The sequence below is a fragment of the Furipterus horrens genome, unplaced genomic scaffold (assembly GCF_987537825.1).
Source record: "Furipterus horrens unplaced genomic scaffold, mFurHor1.1.pri manual_scaffold_7, whole genome shotgun sequence".
Classification (NCBI taxonomy): Eukaryota; Metazoa; Chordata; class Mammalia; order Chiroptera; family Furipteridae; genus Furipterus; species Furipterus horrens.
In genome coordinates, this window is record NW_028327177.1 from 9,781,568 (window position 1) to 9,790,775 (window position 9,208).

A 9,208-nucleotide genomic window follows, 5' to 3' on the forward strand; every position below is an offset into this window, starting at 1 on the left:
ATGAACAAGTGGAATCTGGAGCAAGATAAGGATTTAGACTAACAGACCCCCACATATACCTAAGTTTGGGTAGGCACATCTCCCCAGGAAAGCTGGCACTACCTTTACTTGTCAATATGTAACTTTTTTACCCTTAGCCTCCCGACTATGTAAGTCCTCAGGAAAAAAGGACTCGCTCTCTTGGCTCTCCTGGCTGCCAGACCTCTGGCCACCCAGGCACGCTTGTCACCCAGGCCTGTGGCCACCCTTACCCTGCCTTGCCCTGAACCTATGCCTCTTCTCCCCACCCCCCAACCTCCACCCTCCACCTTGGCAAGGCCCATTCTCTTGCATGAGAACATATCACCAATCAATCCTGCTCACATGCTAACAGATTTGCTGATCTGTAATTCTTTACGGCATCAGCAAGAAGAACCAGGTTTCACCTGTCAACAATTTCATTCTTATAGTCATCTTTGAAAAAATTAAGTGGCAGGGGTGGGGCAAAGCATTTTCTTACATAACAACAATATTAGTACCATACTTATTAAAATAACAATTTATTAATATCACCCAATATTGAGTCTAAAATTAGATTTCTCTGATTATCTGAAACAAAAACAAAAAGCCCCATTATCTTTATCATTAGATGAAATCAGGGTATAAACAAAGTCTGCTCATGGTATTTGGGGAGCCTGCTATGGGACGTGAATTGACAAAACTGAGCCCAAAACATTCTGGGGTGGATGAAAAATTGTCAAGCATCAAGCTATACAAGCTCCTGGTTGGTTTGACCCCAGATCTATGGGGTTGTGCTCCCCTCAGACTTCCCCTCCACTGTTGGAGAGGGCTATGGATACGGGCATAACAGTGAGTTGTCCCAAGCTTTAGCGGCTGTGTGGAATGTCCTATACGACATGGCCCGGTATGAATGGGAGCAGTATGTGGACCAGGCACAATATTCAGCCTTTTAAAGCTTGAGGTGAGATGTGTGGGGGCTGAAATTTCGAGCTGCAGTTGTGCCTGAGAATACACCCTGTGTGGTACCCCGTCTCCGGGACATTCTCTGCTCTGTGCGTTCAGTCCCTCGGGAACTATGGACCTTTATTGACCTTGCTAAGTTCAGACCACCTCTTCCTTCCCTCTCTCCTGCCCATTTTCCTGTTCTTCCTGTCCTTCAGTATTTCTGTAGCTTCCCATTCATGTTCTGTTCTAGCAGGCCTCATTGTGTGCAGAAACGGTGGGGGGGGGTGGTGCTATGCCATCACCCCACCTCCTGGCTCCAGTGGGTGTTGGATTTGGGAATGACCTTGGTGAGAGTGTCACTGCTTCTGAGTCTTTGGCCCAGAAGACTTCTTCAAGTTGAACATTCTCAATTCCCACTATGGTTTCTCTGTAACATGGTTTCTCTCCTCCTTCCCATTCTTTCCCTCTTAGCATGTTCCAGTTGGTTAATGTCTCGAGTAGACATAAGGAGCTGCTGTCCTCAATTATCAGTCCTCAGATCAGCATTGATAATCCCTATTTAGTGACAAAGAAACTCATCACTTCGTGGGTTGGTCTTGAGCTCAGTATTAGTTGTAAATTCCAGATCCAGGCCAACCAGTCATAGCTTTGCCTGATTCTTCTTTCACAGACAAGCCATTTGGGTTTGAACCACCCTTTGGTTCCTACTAAAAGCCTGTTTTAGTCAGTCATTTGGAAATACTCAGGCACCCATCCAGCAAAGCATAGTTAGAGCATGGTTCCTGGAATCTCAGAAGCACGGCTTTGTCATTAGACGCATAGATTTTGCAGCCAGGCTTTCCAAGTTCAAATCCCAGGTCTGCCAACTATGATGTGAGAAATTGGGTAGATCATTTAATCTGTTTATTTGTTTCTCTATAAAATGGGAATGATGATAATACCTACTTCAGGTTGTTGTGAGATTTAAATGAATTAACAACATGGAAAGCTGATGAAATGTGGCCTGACAGTTATAGTATATGTGTTTGTTATTGTTATTATTCTGCATCTACCATTTAGATGATGCAAGATCCTGAGCAAGTCACCCAGCCAAAATATGCCTCTAACTCCTTATCTCTAACTTGGGAAACTTACTAACAGAAATAGTTTAAAGATTAAAAGACAGAATTCACCAAAAGCTGAAAGGATAGTGTTTGGTACATAATAAGCACTCAATAAATATTAACTATTATTAATTTGGCACTTTGTATTTACCATGTACTGATCCTACATCAGAAAGGCAGATGTCAGAAACACTGGCATCTCTTTATTTTCAAAATACCAACTTGGTTTCGTTCCCAACTTCTTACTGCCTCAGTCCTTCTTAGAGTTTCTTTCCCCCAAGTCTTCCAGCGTTTCTGCCAGAGATCTGAGATTTACCATAATGACCAAGTTTCTGGAGGGTCGTGTCAGTCATTGGCCCCCCATCCACTCAAGATGTGTCTAATCTTAGTCCAGGAGGGCTCTGCCAGGTCTGTGGCTCCACACTTGGGACTCAAGGTCTTAGCCAACCCTATGGGCCTTCACATAATTTCCTGGTGCCTCATTTCCAGCCACAGCCTCAGAAGACTCCTGGGATCTATGGACCTTTCTCTTACACCTTTTCCAAGTCTGTGGAAATTTCTTCTTAACCCAGAGGAAAACCCGTTTGTTCTCTACTCTTGCTCACCTCAATGGAATTTTGGAAATAAGAATCCAGCACAAATTTCTCCAGAGACAGAGAAGCAAAGGGCCTTGACTGGGAGGAGGAAAGAGAGGAACATCACACTTCCCCCTTTGACAAAGCCCTCTACCCACCACGTGTACAAACGTGAGCCATCACACAAAAGGGACTTCATCTCACAGTCACCATGTGAACACCTACCAAGTACTAGGCACTGAAAGAAAAAGACCAGAATGAGGTGCCAGCCCCATGCTCGGTTTTTCTAGAGCACTGGCTTTCAAACAGGAGTTATTTTGGCTCCAGGGGATATTTGGCAATGTCTGGATACATTTTTAGTTGTCACAACTGGATGGGGTCATACCACTGCATCTAGTAGATAGAAGCCAGAAGTGTTGCTAAATGCCCTACAATCCACAGGGAAGCCCCTTACAGCAAGAAATGAACTAGCCCAGAATGTCAGTCATGACAAGGATGGCACGGGAACTGCCATGCAAGCCAAAAGAAAGTGAAAAGCCAGTGGTGCCAGAGGCTCACCCAACAAAGATTACTGAAGGGAAAACATTTTAGACAGATGAACTATTCCTGGGAATTTTATTTTTAATCACAGAGGAATAACCTGGGAGAAGGAGGAACTGAGACTTTAGTTCATAAGCCGTTCCACACAATTTCAGACATCAGTTGTCTAGAAAAAATGCAGAGCGCTCATAACAGCCAGCTCCCTCTGGTCTGACAAAGTGAACTAGCGCAGGCTTCTGTAATTGAGGTCCAGGGCCACGTAACTGCCTTGTCCATGGGGACTGGAGGCTGGGGACGTGCAGCTGGCAGCTGCCTTTTTCCGGAAAACCCATGTCTGCAGTGCTGTTATCACTCCAGTGACCATTCATTGACCAGGCTAGTTTGTGGTGTTTCTCAATCCTGGCCTGGTGCAAAATTCCCCCAAGGGTTCTGATAGCTCCAGGGAAGTGTCACCAGAAAGGGACCAGTACCTGGGCCATGTGCCCCAGCATGGTCTGGAATGTGTGGGTTCTTGACTTTAGCAGGAAAGATTTCATGACACAGATTCAGGTGATTTCTAGAGTACATGTAAAGCTGAGGACAATGAAACAAAGAAAGGGCTTAGGACAGTAGAGGCAAGATCACAGCGACATGAGCAAGCCTAAGCAGAGGTACTTTTCTGCTCAGTGAAAAATAAGGCAAAAGGAGGGCCCTTGGAGAGAGGTTTAGGGGTTACCCTGAGATGAGCTGCCACTGCACAGGAATTTTAAGTGAGGTCTCAGGGGAGGACCTCAATAGAATATTCATCATCTTTCCAGGTGTGTCCTTTGATATGCTAATGCATAAAAATGAGTATATAGTGATCAGGATTATTCTCTGGTCAGTTTCACAGGAAAGGGACTGAGGTGCATCTGCCCGAGCTTGGTCAGAAATGTATAAACCATTTGCTCCGAGGTGTTCTTGGTTAGGGTAGATAAGATCTTGCAATTTATTAGCTGGTTGTAAATTGCTCAGCCTTGTTTAGCAGTCTCATTTTCCACATTCCACTTGCCAAATAATTTTCCTAGCTGTTATGAATCTAGTTTCTTACGCACTGGTGGAGGTATTTTACTTTTTTTATGATTAAAAACATTTCAAATGTAATAAATGAAAAGGAGGTTAAAGGCCATTGTGTTATGAGAAAACATGTTTTGAGTGTAAAAGATAGTTTGCCAAGAAAGCATTCCAAGTTTATGTTCATTCAAAACAGGGTTAGACATTTAAACGCATGACTTTTTGAGGGCCAACAGAGCCTAATGGTCTAACATGTGTGTGGTATCCTGGGACAAATTCTCGAGGGTCGAAAGGCACATCCCATTTTCCAGATGTAACACCTGGTGCATATTCTGTTAAGCCCAGAGGTGGCCACAAACCAGGATCGGATGGGGGAGAAAATGGCTGAGGTCCCAAAGGCCTTGAGTCTTGAAGTCCACTTCGAATTGGTGGTGGTATAAGGGGCCCTGGAAACAGAGGGGGCCCTTCTGCAGCCACCTTCACCTTGCCCTCATCCACCTCACCTTAGAAGGACAAGATCCCCTTAGGCTGATGTTCATCATTGGAGCTGCACCTGGATGGAGCAAGCTCACTTCAGGGCGCATCTCTTTGATTGAGCAGTTTGGTAGGGAGAGGTCTTCATGGAGGGTTTTGCACACGGGGTCTTCCTGGCATTGGTTTTAGTAACACAGGGTTTTTTGCGGCATTATAATCTTTCAGTTTAATTCCAATAATTTTCTCAAGGTGCCTGCTTCCCTTACCTCTTCAGCCACAGCTCTTTCTGCAGCATGGACTTTCAGCCAGCTGTCGTTGTGAGCTTTCTTCTTTCCCATGACTAAAAATCTGGGTTTTAAAGAAACACTCTATTTTCTGTACGGTTTTTTTTTTTTTTTTTTTCAGTTCTCCAGTGAATTGTTACATTCAGGCAGAACTGAGAAATTCATTTTACAAAAAAAACACGTCTTATTGTTATTGCTGTGGAAGGTTGTGAAACTATTTCCCTATTGGTAGCCTTGGGTGGGAGAGGAACAGCAGACAGAGGAGGTGGCATTTACTTTGGGTCTAGAAAGACGGATGGGCTTGGGCTCAGCAGAGTTGGGAAGCACTTCTGTGATGACCTTGACTCCAGAAGGCATGGGGTTAAAACCTACAACAAGCCATACATACCCTCCTTCAAATGTCAAATGGTAAAGTAGTCCTACTACCCACGATTTGAAGATCTGTATGCAAAAAATAGGCCAGATCAAAAGTTCATTATTCACTTTGACTTTCAACCATGACTACAGCATGGACAATAGTTTAATTTACAGGAGACCCAGAATTCATAGTGGCCAATTTAACCAAGAACTTCAAGCTTCTCTTTATTTCCTGTACTGGCTGTGGATGAGGGGAGGCTTCAGCCCACCCCACTGCATACTTTGGTAGGCTTCTCCGTGAGGCTACACGCGGCCCCAAGCCATCTCATGTTCTGGGATGGCTTCAGTTGCAGGTTAGCTTTGTGCTGCTGACTCTCGGCTCTAGTCTCTGGATGACCTTAGTTGGTTTTCTCAAACTCATCATGTCAACAACCCCTATATAAATCCCTCTTGGTCTCCCAAGCTGTATTTTCAATCTCAGTGACCAGCAGGCAAATCCATACTCCTTCTCTCCCTTGCCACCCCTCCTTCCCAAGAGCAACCCATTCCAGAAAGTTCTCTCTTCTCGGCATCTTCCATTTCACTCCTGTGTGGTCCTTCCCCAACGCCTCTGTGTTAACTCAGACCATCATCACTGCACTCTGGACCATTATCACTGCACCTCCTGGTCCATTCTGGTTCAGCTCTGCTTTATTCTCTATCCAGAAACTGGAGTGATCTTTCTAGAATGTACCCATGATAATGTAAACTTGGGCATTTACTATATATGTTAGTCACTGCACTAAGCTCTTTACGTTTTGCTCTCTTTCAAAATTTCCCCCCAAAAAACCCTATGAAAAAGATACTCTCTTTATTCTCATTTCTCAGATATGGAAACTGAGGCACAGAGAGGTTAAGTATCTTGTCTGGGGTCACATATCCATTATGTGATCTGGGATAAGCAGAAGTTAGGCCTCTTTTTTGTGGCAACTCGGAGGCAGTTGGATGACTCAGGATAAAGCTGAACATATCTTTCCCGTCCACTGGCTGCCAGAAGCTCATTGAAGTGGACGATGAATGCAAACTTCATCCCTTTTATGAGAATCGTATGGCCAGAGGTTGTTGCTGACGCTCTGGGTGAAGAATGGAAGGGTTATGTGGTTCGAATCCATGGCGGGAATGACAAACAAGGTTTCCCCATGAAGCAGGGGGTCTTGACCCACGGCTGCGTCTGCCTGCTGCAGAGCAAGGGCCACTCCTGTTACAGACTCAGGCGGACTGGAGAGCGAAAGCGCAAATCTGTTCAGGGTTGCATTGTGGACTCCAACCTCAGCGTCTTCAGCTTGGTCATTGTGAGAAAAGGGGAGACAGATATTCCTGGTCTTGTTGATACTACTGTGCCTCAGCTCCTGGGGCCCAAAAGAGCTAGCAGGACCCACAAACTTTTCAACCTCTCTAAAGAAGATGATGTCCACCAATCGTATCGTATCGGCAGCCATCCGTCTCGAGAGACGATGGTGTAGCTTCTTAAGAGTCTATCTGCACCGCCGAGAATGGCTGCGCAGTCCGACTCGGGAGTGACACGGTATCTGTGTCCTCCCGTGTTGAATCGACATCTTGCGATGACGCTGGAGTGTCCTCTCCAGTGAAGCTGAAGCTACAGAGCCTGGGCAGGGTGATATGGAGGGTCTGCTGTTGCCCATGCAGCAGACCCCCCCTCTCTTCGCAGCTGAAGGGTCCAAGGGAAAGACGGAGTCAATACAGCTTGGCTTCAGGTGCGCCGCAGGAGTTGCCGGTGTTGACTACAACGTCAAACCGCCTTAGGGACTCCGGCTCCGGATTTTCTGTCGGGGTTTACTCCCTTAGCCTTTCCCCTGAAGAGGTATGCCGCAAGGCAGCGGAGGTTTTTTTGGAGTCAGAGTTTTCCTTCTCTGATGTGCCCTGACTGGAAGATTGAACCAGCGACACTTAGCTCGCAGGCCGACGCTCAATCCACTGAGCCAAACCAGCCAGGGGGACTGGGTTGACGGCCCCGTGGTTTTCTGGCAACACGATGGTGGGGCCCTGACAGCAAGGCTTTTCCCATTAGAGCCAGAGAGGGGTCCCAGAGAGGAGAGCTAGGGAGCTGGGGTGGTATCCATGGGAATTACCCCGCTGTCAGAGGCTGGCCTGGCAGCCAAGGCTGCGGATGTGCTCCGTGATTCGCCCGCACCGACTGCCCCAGGGATTGGTAGGCTGGTCATCCTCTGACTTCTTGCAGTGTTCCCAGCAGAGGCAGGGCCCTTGGGGGTGGAGGCTGAGAGGGACACCACAGTAGAGGCCACCGTGCTGGTGGTGGTGCCCAGCCCTTGGTTGGAAGCATGGGAGCTCTGCTTGGGTGCAGGTCCGCGGTGGGAATGACGGACGGGCGTAGCAGCGCCTCCAAGCTTATGCTTTTTCTCAGCCCTGGCGCCTGCGGTCATGACCAGGGTGCCCTGGCGAGTGCGCTTCTGGGTGTTCTGGCCCGAGCTCCCCCCGGGGCGCTGAGTGGCCGTGCCAGATGGGCCTGGAGCCGATGACGAGGTGACCTAGGCAGGCCTGGAGCCGGCGTGCGTTTCCGGGGCGGTCTGGGCCATGCTGCCCAGGGCTGGCTGGCCTACAGTGGAGTTTGGGGCCTGGGCTGGGCCTGAGGCTGCCTGTTTTCTGCCTCGAGAGCCTGGTGGAGCCCCCGAGACACCAGCCCCTCTACATATATCCACCAATACGTTGTGAGAAAGCCCCTAGACAAAGAAGGTAAGAAACCTAGGACTAAAGAACCTAAGATTCAGTGACTCGTTACTCCATGTGTCCTGCAACACAGACGTTGGTGCATCGCTCTGAAGAAACAACGTGCTAAGAAAAATAAGGAAGAGGCTGCAGAATATGCTAAATATTGGCTAAGAGGATGGAGGCCAAAGAAAAACGCCAGGAACAGATTGCCAAGAAATGCAGGCGGTCCTCTCTGAGAGCTTCTGCCTCTAAGTCTGAGTCCAGTCAAAAATGAGGTTTTCTAACAGTAACAAATAAATAAGAACAAACATAAAAAAAAAAAATTTTTTTTTTAAGGAAAAGCTTCCTCCAGTGGTTAGCCCCTTTGATAACTTCCCAAATCTTGACCTCCAGGGCAAAATGTACACGTTCAGCTTGGTCACAGAGTCTTTTGTGACCCAGGCTCTGCCTGCCTGCTCAGATTTATCACTTACTGTACTCCACCCTGGCACCTGAGGATCAAGCCTTGTGGAACTCTCTCTAGCTGCCCAAAGGTGCTTGTATATCATGCTATTCTTTGTTCAAACTGTTTCATTTCCCAAGATGCCTTCCTCATCCAGTCTGTCTGGTAGACACATCTCCCGAGATTCAGGTGAAAGGATGCCTCTTCTGTAGGGGACCATCCTGCATGGTTTCGGGAATTATAGCCCAGCCACAAGCTAGGTGCCCCCGGGAGGCCTGTAAGTCTTGTCCAGAAGACCAGGAAGGCTGGAGGCAGGCATGACCCGAAAGCCCAGTCAGGGGGTTCCTGTGGGAATTGGATTTAAGGAGTGCATGTTCTGCTTTGAGGCTTGCTCTGTTTCTCTCGTCTCTTAAGTTGGCTACAGACCCTGTATGACATCAAGTACCCGGAAGGTGTATAAAGCTCTGTACCTGATGTCCCCATAGTGCCAGGATGCCTAATAGACTGTGACCCAGAATGCTCACTGTGTTCCTTACATTGTTATCAGTTATCAGTGATTGTTAACAGTAATCCAAGCATTTGAAATTGATTGATGACTTGTGTATCCTAAGTCTGTATCCCCTGGATACTCTCCTCAATAAAAGAAGCTTGGAAGGCATGATCGGGGCTTTTCTCCCCTAGAGAGGTCAGCCACCTTTCCTCCTCCCAGACAAAATACAGTGTCTGGGT

The 9,208-nt window shown here is 47.3% G+C and overlaps 1 pseudogene; it reads left to right on the top strand.

Annotated features, from left to right (window-relative positions):
- The first annotated feature begins 896 nt into the window (after positions 1–896).
- Positions 897–8,311, top strand: LOC150004006 (small ribosomal subunit protein eS6 pseudogene; annotated as a pseudogene).
- The last annotated feature ends 897 nt before the right edge of the window (positions 8,312–9,208 follow it).